The 13,554-nt window shown below is 37.9% G+C and overlaps 1 long non-coding RNA gene across 1 annotated transcript in view; it reads left to right on the top strand.

The window, feature by feature from the left end:
* Positions 1-13,354, top strand: part of LOC130864652 (uncharacterized) — a 75,051-nt gene extending 61,697 nt beyond the window's left edge. Inside the window, exon 5 of the long non-coding RNA XR_009055993.1 lies at positions 13,226-13,354. This is a non-coding gene — a long non-coding RNA (uncharacterized LOC130864652). The remainder of the gene's footprint in view (positions 1-13,225) is intronic.
* The last annotated feature ends 200 nt before the right edge of the window (positions 13,355-13,554 follow it).

Below are 13,554 nucleotides of genomic sequence, written 5' to 3'. Positions count from 1 at the left end.
TAGTTCCTATTGGGCAGATATTTTTCCCTCTGTCAGCATCTAAACATCCATGATCCCTTGAATTTTTCAAACATTATTTTTTTCCCTTAAAGATAAGAACAGAACCCTGCTCCCATTTTATGTTTTTCTTAACACCTAAATGAATATCATCATTGTGGATGGGTTGTCATTTCTCTTTCCCAAGAGGTTTCTGCTCTTCAAATTGAACCTTTATTCATTTTGATGATATCCACAATTTTTCTTCTCCTGTGGAAAGAAGACTAAAACCCCTTCCCTAACGTAGCACATCTCCTTGCTTCCATTGAGAGGTCAGCACATCTTTGAAATGAATTGGTGGATTTAGTTCAGCATACTTTTCCATTATCCAATGTCTTTCTGCTGCTGTCTCATTAGCGTTAAGAAAATTCGAGGTCAATAAAGCATTATGTAGTCTATTTCTGGTGGTATTTTCGGTCCCTTTCTGTTTGTTCAGCATATGCTTTATAGTACGGTTTGATCTTTCTATGACTGTGGGATTATGTGGTGTACCTGCAATGTGTTTTATATTATAATCAGTAAAAAAGCGTTTCATTTCCTTAGGTACATATGGTGGACCATTGTCTGTCTATATTTGAGATGAGGACACTAGCCCATTGACAACCCGAATACGTGTCTATGTTGTGGTGCCCATATTTTATTTTGCCATATTACATAAAGTGGAACACATCCATCTGCTAGATTTCATTTCTCTTAGTACCCTTTGGGTTACTCACTGTTGGCAACGGTGTTTGATTGAAGAAAGAACAAGTAGGACATCTCTTTATAATGTCCTTAGCTTGTTGCCATGTTGTGAAAAATTCTTTCTTTATGCCTTTACTATTGCCAATATGCCTTTTATGAAATTCTGAGGCCTGCAACACGCTTCCAATCAATAGTTTATCAATAACGGCGTTGCCTTTTGCTATAGGACAAGGCAGACCTGTATGGGACCGGATGTGTGTTATGTACATTGTATCAAGCCTGTTCCTGATTATGTCTTTTACCTGGATAAACAGTGAAGTCAACTCTGTGTCATCTGGTATAAATTGAGCAGTTGCAATGTGCAAGATAACTCTTTCTTCAAATTACGAATATGTAACTATATTAAGAGGTTCGTTAAAACCCCTTAGCTCCATAAGAATGGCTTATAATTCTGCTTTCTGTACATACTTAAAAGGGCTTTGTTCAACCTTGCTCAATTCATCTTACTTATAACCCGCTTTCCCTGATTTATTTTCATCTGTATAGAACGTACGTGCTCCAGTTATTGCAGCATCACGTACAATTCTAGGAAGAATTCAAGAAGTTCTCTTTATGAGCTTAGTTCTACCACTTTTGGGATAGTTGTTATTAATTTCTCCCAAATAATTAGCATAAGCTCTTTGCCTTGGTAAATTGTCTTCCCATAACTTTTTTATTTCTTCAATATTAAAAGGCACTATAATTTCTGTTTGTTGTATACCTGCTAGTTGACGAAGTCTCAGTTTACCTTTTATAATTAATTAGGGGAATTTTTCAACATTAGTTTTTAATTTTTTACTTGGTGACATGGACACTGTAATTCATCATCATAAATAGCTTGGACCTGTGGTTCGGCATATTCTCCTACACCATGAATTTGATCTTGGGAAACCTTCACACCTACAGCTCTTCCTTGCTGTTCCATATGTTTGGATACTTCTCATAAATACATTCCAAACATCAAGGAAGGTATATTATCTAAAACTGCAGACAATAACTGATGTAAATCTTGGGTGTAGCTATAGCATTAGAATCCTAGGTCCTTATCATTTCCTTAACATATGCATAGTGCAAGATAAAGGTAACAATAGCTTGCTTAATTTCTTTTAGAGCATTCCTTGTTATTGGCATCCATCTAGCTTCTCTGACACCCTTTGAGCCTTTAGAAGTTGACGCTTTGTCAGAATGAATTACAGGGTATGTCGCTAAAACCCTGGGTAAGCCAGTTCTAATAGCTGGTGGCATTGTATCCAGTCCTTGTGCCTTCTTACTCTGTTCACCAGCTCCAATACTTTCTTTAATCATTTCAATTCTTTTTTCATTGTCTCTCTTAAATTGTTAATCTCCTGACTTACATGTGTTTCTAGTGATTTTTCTTAGTTATCAATTTTTTGCTCCCCATTCTGCACCTTTTATTCCAAAGCTTTTGAATCCTGAATCTCCAGATCTGCATGAGTTTCTAGTTATGATTGCATGGTTCTTAGGAGTGCCATATTTTTCCTAAATGATAGCATATTCAAAAGAATACTGAAACCTAGTAGTCAGTAAATTCAGTTATCCCCATAGTCATATAAACCTTCCATGACATAACCCATTGTTTTGTTAAGCAAAGCCATAAAATTCATGAGGGAAACGAAAACTGATATATTACCTGTTTTCCAGCAGGTGGCGCTGTTGCCAACTAGTGCTGAAAACTGGGTCCTATTTTAGTGTCCGCCTATTTATTATACAGCAGGTGGCGATGTTGCCAATTCGTGATGAATACTGGGTCCTGTTTTAGTGTCCGCCTAGTATTTGTTAAAGACTGAACTGAGGTTGCTCAACAAAGTTAATGCAATTAAATCAGTGACTTGGCTTTAGTCTTTTCCTGTTCCTAATATTCTTTCTTTATTCTGTAGGCTATTGTGCATTATGTTTTATGATGTGACGACGGGATCTTTTTCATCTTTTTGTTCTTTATGCTTCTTATATCTCCACAGTGATATCCTTTAAGTTGGGAAAGTTTTCTTTAATTTTCCTCATATTTCTGTGTCTTCTATTCCACATTTTCTTGGGGTTCGTCTTTTGTTTTCTTTTCTTGTTTTCCTGTATGTTTTGTTTGTTAGTTTTACTTTATTCTTTTCATGAACTGGTCTAGTTATCTTCAAACCCTGAGATTCTCTCTTCTATCTCTTTCATTATGTGTGTTATGATTCACTTTATAATTCCTGTAAGATGTCCATTCTTTCTATATTTTGTGTTTTCTTTATTGCATATATTTCGGTCTTAAGTCTTAAACCATTTACTTCAAAAGTTTGATTTTCTTTTCTTAATAATTTTGTTTTTTTCTGTGAGTGGTTCATTAATTTTTTTTAGCTTTTTTGCTGTTGCTTTTTTTAAATTTTAATGTGCCTTTTTCACTTTAAGGATATCTATCCTCTCCACAATTTTATCTTTTTAACAGGTTTTAGTCTGATTATTCTTGGTTATGATGTCTGCCTGCTCTGTGATCACCTGATTCTGATGTTACTGTGATGATTTTTAGGTTTTTTGATAAATTCTTTCATTGGAGTGTGCCCATGTTTTCTTTTCATTTAAATGGTTTTAGTCTGATTATTCTTGGTTACGATGTCTGCCTGGTCTGTGATCACCTGATTCTGAGGTTACTTTGATGCTTTTGAGGTCATTTGATAAATTCTTTCATTGGAGCATGCCCATGTTTTCTTTTCATTTGATCCTGGCAGCGTCTTTGTATCTTGTTCCGCTTCTTTCCGTGGGTCTCTGTCAGTTTGCAACTGCTCTTGGTCTGCTTTGTGTCTCAGAGGTCTCATTTAGCCTGCTTTCTTGTTTTATTTTATTGAGTTGCTCTTTTGGTCTACTCTGTGAGTTAATGGCTTGGTTTTTGAGTTCCTCTCTTTTTTTTCTTACCTGAGGCATGTTGGGTAGGACCCCAAATAATTTTCCTACTGTGGATGTCAGAGAGAGTGGGGGGTTTTGATGTCCTACAGTGTGTGGTGTTGTACTTTGTTGCTGGTCATGCACCACTTGTTTCTTTCTGTATTGTAACACATCGCTGTGGCACGAGAAACGGTGAGCTTTTTGTGTCCCATGTGATTAGCAGCTTCCAGGGTACTGTGATTTTTTTGGGTATTAGGTCAGAGTGCATTCAGGCAACTCTCTCCTGTTAGGTAGCTAGAGAAGAAAAGCCATTTGGGAAGGGGCCTGGGGATTAGACCCAGAATGAATGTCCTAGATGTTTGGTTGTCCTACCGGTTACCTGCACACTCCGTTCTTGGTCCTTGCTTAGGATAAGGTTCTATGGCTAGGGTTTGGTGCTAAGTTCTAGGGTTAAGGCTAGTTTTAAGGGTTAGGGTGTATGGCTATTGCCTAGGGAGTTACAGTTGTGCTTGTGCTGGGCTAGAATTGGGTTAAAATTATGGTTTATTTTTAGGGTTTAGGGGTTAATTTTTTTAATTCTAGTTATGTCTCAGGTTTTGGTTAGGGTTATGGTTTTGGATAGTGTTTTGTCTTGTATTTGAGTTTTGCTTATGGTCTGTTGTATGTTTAGGGATCATGATGTGGAAGTAATGACGTGTTTTGGTTTGGGTTCATGTATTCATCTACTGTTTTGTTGTTTTCTTGTCAGTATTTTGTTTTTTCTTAGTATTTTTGTTAGGGTGTCACTTAGTGTATTTTTGCTTGTGTTTATGTTTTTCTGGTTTATGTATTAGATGTTAGGATTTATGTGTTAGGGTCTGTGGTTAGGGTTAGTTGGTTAGTTGGTTAGGGGGTTAGGGTGTTGTGGTTAGGGTGTTGGTTATTGTGTTGGGGATAGGGTTATGGGGTAGGGTTAGGGGATTAGGGTAATTTGATTTGTTTGTTGGTTAGTTGGTTCGGGGGGTACGGGGTTATGGTTAGGGTTATGGGGTTAGGGTTAGTTGATTAGTTGTTTAGTTGGTTGGTTGGTTAGTTGGGTAGTTTATTAGTTGATTAGTTAGCTAGTTGGTTAGTTGATTATGGGGGTTAGGGTGTTTTGGTTATGATTATGTGTTTAGGGTTAGTTGGTTGGTTAGTTGGTTAGGGGGTTATGGGGTTGGGTTTAGTGTTTGTCATGTTTGGGGGTTAGGGTTAGTTGGTTGTTTGGTTAGCTGGTTAGTTGGTTAGCTGCTTAGCTGGTTAAGGGGTTAGGGTTATGGGGTTCTGTTCGGTGGTTATGGTTATGGGATTAGGTTTGGTTGTTTAGTCGGTTAGTGGTTTTGTTAGGGGGTTAGGGGTTTAAGGTTAGGGTTAGGGGTTAGGTTTGGCGGTTTGGGTTAGTTTTTAGTTGGTTGTTCGGTTAGTGACTTTGGTGGTTTTGGATAGGTTTATGTGTTTTGGGTAATGGGGTTGTGGTTAGTTGTTCAGTTTAGTTGATAATAGTTTTAGTGTTTTTTTGTTAGGGTTAGGGGGTTATGGTTAGTTGATTATTTGGTTACTTGGTTAGTTGATTAGTTGATTGGTTGGATATTTGGTTGGTTGGTTAGCTGATTAGGTGGTTAGGGGGTGGGGTTAGGATTATGTGTTTATGGTTAGTTGGTTAGTTGGTGAGTTGGTGAGTTGCTTAGTTAGTTAGGGGGTTGGTGTTAGTGTTAGGAATCATGTTTGGGGGTTAGGGTTAGTTGTTTAGTTGTTTAGTTGGTTATTTGGTTGCTTGTTGGTTAGCTGGTTAGCTCGTTATGGTATTAGGGTTATGGGATTAGGCTTATGGTGTTAGGGTTTTGTGGTTATGGTTATGTTAGGGTTTGTTGGTGAGTTGGTTATTTGGTTAGGGGGTTACGGGGTTGGGGTTAGGTTTAGGTGTCAGGGTTTGGAGTTTGTGTTAGTTGGTTATTCGTTTAGGGGGTTTGGGGGTTGGGGATAGTGTTATGGGTTTTGGGTAAGGGGGTTATGGTTAGTTGTATAGTTTAGTTGATTAGGTGTTTCTGGGTTTGTTGTTCGTTAAGGGGTTAGGGTTGGGGGGTTACAATTAGTTGGTTAGTTGGTTAGTTGGTTAGCTGATTAACGGGTTAGGTGGTTGGGGTTAGGGTTATGGCGTTAGTTTATTTCGTTTTTGATTATTTGGTTAGTTGGTTATTTGATTAGGGTATCTGTGGGTTGGTGATAGGGTTATGCAGTTTGGATTATGTGGTTATTGTTAGTTGATTACTTGGTTAGTTTCGTTGTTTATGGGTTTATGGGTTGTGGTTAGGGTTATGTGGTTAGTGTTTGGGCGTTAAGGGTTAGTTGTTTAGTTGGTTGGTTGATTAGTTGTTTAGCTGCTTAATGGGCTAGTTGGTTTGGGTTAGGGTTTTTGGGTTTGGGTTAGTTGCTTAGTTGCTTAGTTGGTTAGTTGGTTATGTGTTTGGGGTTATATTTGTGGTCAGTGTTGGTGGTAATGGTTAGTTGGTTACTTGTTCAGTTGCTTGTCAGGTTAGCTGTTTGTTGTTCGGGTTATGGGGTTAGGGTTATGGGGCTATGGTTTTGTGGTTAGGGTTATGGCGTTATGGTTTGTCTGTTAGTTGATTAGTTGTTTAGGGGTTTAAGTGGTTGGGGTTATGTTTAGGGGTCAGGGTTGGTGGTTTGGGTTAGTTTGTTAGTTGTTTACTTTGTTAAGTGGTTATTTGGTTAGGGTGTTTGTGGGTTGTTGATAGGGTAATGGGGTTTGGGTTACGTGGTTAGGGTCAGTTGGTTATTTGGTTAGTTGCTTAGTTGATTAGGGGTTTAGGTGGTTGTGATTAGGGTTATGGTGTTGTTATGGCTGGGGGTTTAGGGTTAGTTGCTTAGTAGGTTAGTTTAGAAAGTTGATTAGTTGGTTAGTTTATCATTTTAGTGGCTTGGTAGGTTTGTGATAGGGTCATGGGGTTAGGTGTACTTGGTTAAGGTTTGGGGTCATGTTTGGGATTGTGGTTATATGTTTAGTTGGTTAGCTGATTAGTTGGTTACTGGTTAGTTGGATACTGGTCAGTTGGTTGCTGGTAAACTGGTTACTCGTAAGTTGGTAAGGGTGTTTGTGGTTAGGATTGTTTGGTTAGTTGGTTAGTTGTTTAAGTGGTTAGGATAATGGGGTTAGGTTTAGTGGTTAGTTGGTTAGTTGGTTAGTGGGTAGTAGGTTGATTTAGGGTGTGGTTATCATTATTTGGTTAGTTGGTTAGCTGGTTAGTTGGTTAATTGGTTAGTTGCTTACTGGTTATTTGGTTAACGATTAGTTGGTTACTGGTTCGTTGGTTACTGGTTATGTGGTCACTGGATTTGTTGGTTTCTGGTTTGTTGATTACTGGATTTGCCGGTCACTGTATTTGTTGGTTTCTGGTTTGTTGACTACTGGATTTGCCGGTTACTGGATTTGTTGGTTCCTGGTTAGTTGGTTACTGGTTATATGGTTACTGTTAGCTGGTTACTGGTTTTTTGGTTTATGGTTAGTTGGTTGCTGGTTAGCTGATTACTGGTTAGGTTGTTATTGGTTAGTTGTTTACTGGTTAGGTGGTTATTGGTTAGTTGGTTACTGGTTAGTTGGTTAATGGATTTTTTCCTGGTTTGTTGGTTTCTGGTTACTTGGTTACTGGTTAGCAGGTTACTGGATATTTGGTTTCTGGTTAGTTGGTTCCTGGTTAGCTGATTACTGGTTAGTTGTTTATTGGTTAGTTGGTTACTGGTTAGGTGGTTATTGGTTAGTTGGTTACTGGTTACTTGCTTAATGGATTTTTTGTTCCTGGTTAGTTGGTTACTGGTTAGTTGGTTGCAGGTCAGTTGGTTACTGGTTAGTTGGTTACTGGATTTGTTGGTTCCTGGTTACTTGGTTTTTGTTTAGTTGGTTATTTGATTTGTTGTTTACTGTTTAGTTGGTTTCTGGTTAGTTCGTTCCTGGTTAGCTGGTTACTCATTACCCGGTTACTGGTCACCTGGTTGCTGGTCATCTGGTTACTGGTTAGTTGGTTATTGGATTTGTTTGTTCCTGGTTATTTGATTCCTGGTTAGTTGGTTACTGGTTAGTTGTTTACTGGTTACTTTGTTAGCTGGTAATTTGGTTACTGATTAGTTGATTACTGGTTAATTGGTTACTGGTTAGGTGCTTCCTGTATTTGTTGGTTACTGGTTAACTGTGTACTGGTTAGTTTGTTAGCTGGTTATTTGGTTATTGAGTAGTTGGCTACTGGTTTGTTGGTTACTAGTAGTTGATTACTGGCTAATAGGTTACTAGATAGGTGCTTACTGGATTTGTTGGTTACTCGTTAGCTGGTTCCTGGTTAACTGGTTACTGGTTAGTTGGTTACTGGTTTGTATGGTTACTTCTTAATTGGTTACTGGATTTGTTGGTTCCTGGTTAGTTGGTTACTGGTTATTTGGTTACTGGATTTGTTGGTTTCTGGTTAGTTGGTTGCTGTTTAGTTGGTTATTTTATTTGTTGGTTCCTGGTTAGTTGGTAACTCGTTATTTGGCTACTGGTTAGTTACCGGTTATGAGGTTAATGTATATGTTGGTTATTGGGTAGCTGGTTACTGGTTAGTTGGTTACTGGATTTGTTGCTTACTGGATAGCTGGTTAATGGTTAGCTGGTTACTGGTTAGTGGGTTACCTGGTTATTTGGTCACTGGTTACTTGGTTACAGGTTATTTGGTTAGTGGCTATTTGGTTACTGGTTAGCTGGTTACTGTTTAGTTGGTTACTGGTTGGTTGTTTACTGGGTTTATTGTTTCCTGGTTAGTTGGTTGCTGGTTAGTTGGTTGCTGGTTAGCAATTTTCTGATTAGTTGGTTACTGGTCAGTTGGTTACTGGTTAGCAGGTTAATGGTTAGTATGTTAATGGCTAGTTGTTTTCTGTTTATTTGGATAATGGTTCGTTGGTTACTGGTTAGTTGCTTTGTGGTTATTTGGTTACTGGATGTTTGGTTACTAGTTTTTGGGTTACTTGTTAGTTTGTTACTGGTTAGGTGCTTACTCGATTTGTTAGTTATTGGATAGCTGGTTACTGGTAAGCTGGTTACTGGTGAGTTGGTTTCTGGTTAGTTGGTTCCTGGTTAGTCGATTAGTTCGTTAGATGGTTAGGGGGTTATTTGGTAGGGTGGTTAGGGTTATGTGGTTAGGGTTATGTCGTTAGGGTTATGTGGTTAGCGTTAGTTGGTTAGTTACCGGGTTGCGGTTAGGGTTATGGGGTTAGGCTTAGTTGTTTAGTTGGTTAGTTGATTAGTTGTTTTGTTGCTTAACTGGTTATTTGGCTATTATATTATGTGGTTATGGGGTTGTGGTTAGGGTTATGGGGATAGGGTTGGGGGTTAGCGTTAGTTGGTAAATTGGTTAGTTGGTTAGTTGGTTAGATTAATAACTGTTTATGAGGTTTGTGGTTTGTGTTTAGGGTTAGTGGTAAAGTTTGTGGGTTAGGTTTAGTTGTCTATTTGGTTAGTTGGTTAGGTTTTAGGTGGTTAGTTTGTTAGGTGGTTATGTGGTTTGGTGTTTGGGGTTAGGCTTAAAGGCTTAGGGTTAGGGGTAGGTTTAGTTGGATGATTGGTTATTTGGTTAGTTGGTTATGTGGTTGGGGTTAGGGTTATGGGGTTACTGTTATGGCATTAGGGTGACTTTGTAAGTTGATTATTTGGTTATTTGGTTAGGTGATTATTTGGTTAGGTGATTAGGGGGTTAGGGGTTTGGGGTTAGGGTTAGTTGGTTAGTTGTTTAGTTTGTTAGTTGCTTAGTTTTTTGATTAGTTGATTAGGTGGTTAGGGGTTTTGCGTAAGGGTTATGTGGTTAGTTTTAGTTGGTTAGTTGATTAGTGGGTTAGGGGGTTGGGTTTAGGGTTGCGGTCAGGGTTGTGGATTATGGTTAGTTGGCTGGTTGGTTAGTTTGTTAGTTGGTTATTTTGTTAGCTGGTTAGTGGTTTATGGTTATGGGGTTAGGGTTAGTTGGTTAAGTGGTTAGTATTTTGGTTATAGGGTTAGACGGGGTTATGGTTAGGGGTCAGGGTTGGGGGTTAGTGTTAGTTGGTTAGTTTGTTAGTTCGTTAGTTGGTTACAAGCAATTTATCATTACATAGTGTTTATCTTTAACAAATGCTTTTCCAGCAACTAATGAAATTATTGTATGGTTTCTTTTTCTTTCAGTGTATTTATATGTATTGCATTGTGCTTATATCTGTATAACAGCTTTGATTTATAGATTTTCATGTTTTCGGTCAGCCCTGCATCTATGATCTCAATCCTCTTATATCGTGATATATTTTCTGTTTGTGTTTTTTTGTATTAGATGTTTCACTGTTTTTGCATCTATGTTTATGAGCATGCATGTTTGGTGATTTTCTCTATGTTGAGTTTTTTTGGTGTTTTGATATGAGGACAATGATGTAGCTTCATAGAAAGTTTTTCAATGACTCTTCTGTTTCTATTATGTGAAACAGCTTAAGGATTTTCACCTCTTCTTTGAATTTCTGTTAAAGTTCTTCATTAAAGCTAATTAGACCTGTGCTTTTCTTGGTTTGTAGGTTTTTTACGGCTCCTGATATTTCCTGACTGCTTCTCAGTCCATTTTCATTGTTCCCCTCGTCTTATTGATTATTGGTATATGTTATTTTTCTACAAACAGGTCCATTTCTTTTACATTGTCCAATTTTGTGTCATATATGCCTTTCCAGCAAGATCAAATTATTTCATGGTCTCCTTAGAGTCTGTTATTTCCCCCATTTCATTAATTATCTAGTTAGTTTCCATGTTCTCTTACTGTGCCTGTTTATTAAATTGGATACCCTCTTGTCAATCTTGTTTTTCCTCGATTAACCAGCTCTGTGGTTCGTTGATTTCTTTGTATTTTCTGTGTTTAAATTTTGTTAGTTTCACTCCTTCAGTTGATGATTTTCTGTGTGAGATTCCTTTTTTTTCAAGCTCTTTTAGCAGTGCTGTTAAGTGTTTAATGTGAGCTTCTTCTATTTTTGTTATGTGTGCACTTAGTACGATGAACTAACCTCTTAGAGCTGCTTTCATTTTGTTTATGTTGTGTCTTTATTTTAGTTGAATTCCGTGAAGACTTTATTTTTTTTTTAATTCTTCCTAGAACAACGGGTGGTCTACTGTTCGGTTTCCATAAGTTTGTCGGTATCCTGGTATTATAACTGTTGTTGTATTCTAACTTTGATCCATGGTGATCTGATAAGGCTCATGTGGTGGCAAAAATTCCTTTAGATTTTAGGGATTTATTTACATATTTCTTCATTTGCTGATTATGTTTGCAAAAGTCTGTGTGTATGACTGTAGGCTAGAAGAGGGCGCCAGAGATGATTACCGTAGGTTGTGCGCCACCTTGTGGTTGTGGGAATTTAAGTCAGGTCCTTCGGAAGAGCAGTCAATGGCTCTTAACCTGAGCCATCTCAGTATTCCCCCCCTCCCTTTAGTCATTTTCTAGACAGGGTTTCTCTCTTGCTTTTGGTTCCTGTTCGGTGACTAGCTCTTGTATACCAGCCCTGTCACGAATTCACAGAGATCCACCGGGCTCGGCCAAAAACTTTTTTTTGTCTGTTAAGTTTACTTTGTTACCAGGTATGGGGTCAATATATAATAAGGTGCCGTGAGATGCTCAGGAGGTATATTCTTCGAAATTGCTGTTAGTTTTCTGTCTGGTTGTTTTGTCTATTGTTGAGAGAGGAGTGCTGCGGTGTCTCCTACTATTAGTGTGTTCTGAGACATACTCTGATATCTTTTAATATTTTTTTTTTATTTTCCTGAAATTTATATTTGGTATTGATATTTCATTCTGATGAAAGATTCATGCTATGAGTATGAACTGTCCATCTTATTCTCTTATGCATGCTTTAAGTTTAAGGTAATTCTTGTTAGATATTAATAATTATGGTGGTTTTTAAAATATGATCTATTAGGTGTTCCGTATGTGCTTGTACCTCATTAGGAATATCCTTCCTCATGTTTGGAAAGACTTTTATTTTTATCGATCTATTTTCTTGGTCTTGTAGCTGTATTTCTTCTCCTTTTACCTTTATTGTTATTTTTGTTCTTTTCGTGTTGTCCCAGATTTTTTGGATTTCTATCTTTAAGAATTTGTTCTGTTTGCTGTTTTCTTTCATCAGTGTGTTTATTTCCTCTAATATATTCGATTTCTGAGATTCTTCTATCTCTTCTATTCTACTGTTTATACTTGTCTCTGGATCCATTGTTTTTTTTCCGATATTGTATGTATCCAGCCATTCCTTTATTATTTTTAAAGATTTCCTCCATTTCAGTTTTCAAGTCTTGTACTCTTTCCATTTCCGGTTTTATTCCTTTTTCTTGTTTTCTTTTTCTAAGGTATCTTTGAGTGATTTTTCATTTCTTTATTTTTTGAGATTCTTCTCATCCATTTTTTAAAAATTTTTTTCTCATTGTTCGATGGCCCCTATCTCTTTTAAAAAATTACCTTTAATGTACATTTCTTTTTTATCCTTTTGATTAGCGTTTTCAGATTCTCTGTAGAGAGCCGCGTGGAGTCACACCTGATGTCTGTGTGTAGTCTTATGCGTAGTTGCACCAGATGGTGCTGGCTCCCGCCTTCAGTGATCATGAAAGCGAGTGCTCTCTGTGATAATCAACTCCTAATATCAGCTAGTCCTGACTTATGCTATTATCGCGCAATGATTGTACCCTGCTTGCATAATGCGTGGAGCTAAGGGTAGTGCCCACCTGTCAATCTGTGTTTGGTTTTCCAAGTCCTACTCAAGTGTGGGGAGAGGTTTGCCCAGAGAGAGCAAGAGACACAGTGACCGCATTGTGTCCTGAATTTTCTGCAGCAGGAAAAGCTTCTGGTGTTGCGTCCTTCTTGCTGTTGTATGTTTGCTGAATTCTCATGCTATTAAGCTCTCTTTCAGATTGTCGGAGGGAGTTTTACACGCATGTACATCTGTGCTAAGTCTTGGCTGGTGTTACGGTCTTTGCTGTGGCAACCTGTGTAATTTTTTTCTTGGTCTTCCTTTTCTTAGTTATTTTATCTCTTGATTCTCTTGTATCCACTCCACCATGGAGTATTTGATGGTCCACAGCACCATGCAGGTTCATCTGAATCCTTGTACTCTATCTGTGATGGGGTAGGTAGAGAAATTTATTAGCCAGAGAGAAGCACCTCTGAATGGTCAGAAAACTTAGCTGATTTTTGGGTGCCTGATTTCTGTTTGCTGCTTTCACTCATGCTTAAGGTCATATCAGAGTCCTCTCTGTGTGGTGTTAATTCCGTTGTTTAGTGAGAAATCTCTTTCAGATATTAACTTTGCTGTGTGATAGTCATTTGGGAAATAGAAGTTAATCCTGACAGAGAGAAGGTGTATTAAGAGAAAAACAATGTAGTTATGCTGGAGATCGATGCAGGAAATTCACAATGTAGTCCACAGCCTTGTTATAGTATACATTAATTTTGATGTGTTCATTTATGATGACTTAGTCAGACATATGCTTAAGCAAATTGCCAATCACTGTTACAAATAATATGGTTTCTGTGTTGTTACCTAGGTATCAGCATCCGTGAACAAACAAGCAGCTTCCCTACCACATCCATACAGTCATCAGAGAAGGTAAGGCATCTTTCTTTTGTGACAGTCCAAGGACCGCTCTACTATATTTCCATTGAACAAGGTGTCCATTCAAAGCTAGTAGCTTCCTTAACACCAAGTAAAAGCAGTACAGTTAAATTCCGGTGACACTGCCACTGGCCCCTTATTTTGCCTCAGACATACCATTTTCAACCACATTCTGATTGCCTAGTTTCCTTCCTCAAGATTGTGGTTTTCAGCCATTTGTGATTCCTACATTGATTGATCTGTTTATTTTTGTGTTTATTT

This window comes from Chionomys nivalis, chromosome 22 (genome assembly GCF_950005125.1).
Source record: "Chionomys nivalis chromosome 22, mChiNiv1.1, whole genome shotgun sequence".
In the NCBI taxonomy this organism is placed as follows: domain Eukaryota; kingdom Metazoa; phylum Chordata; class Mammalia; order Rodentia; family Cricetidae; genus Chionomys; species Chionomys nivalis.
The sequence above is the reverse complement of the archived record's forward strand: the minus strand, read 5'-3'. Positions and strand labels throughout refer to the sequence as shown.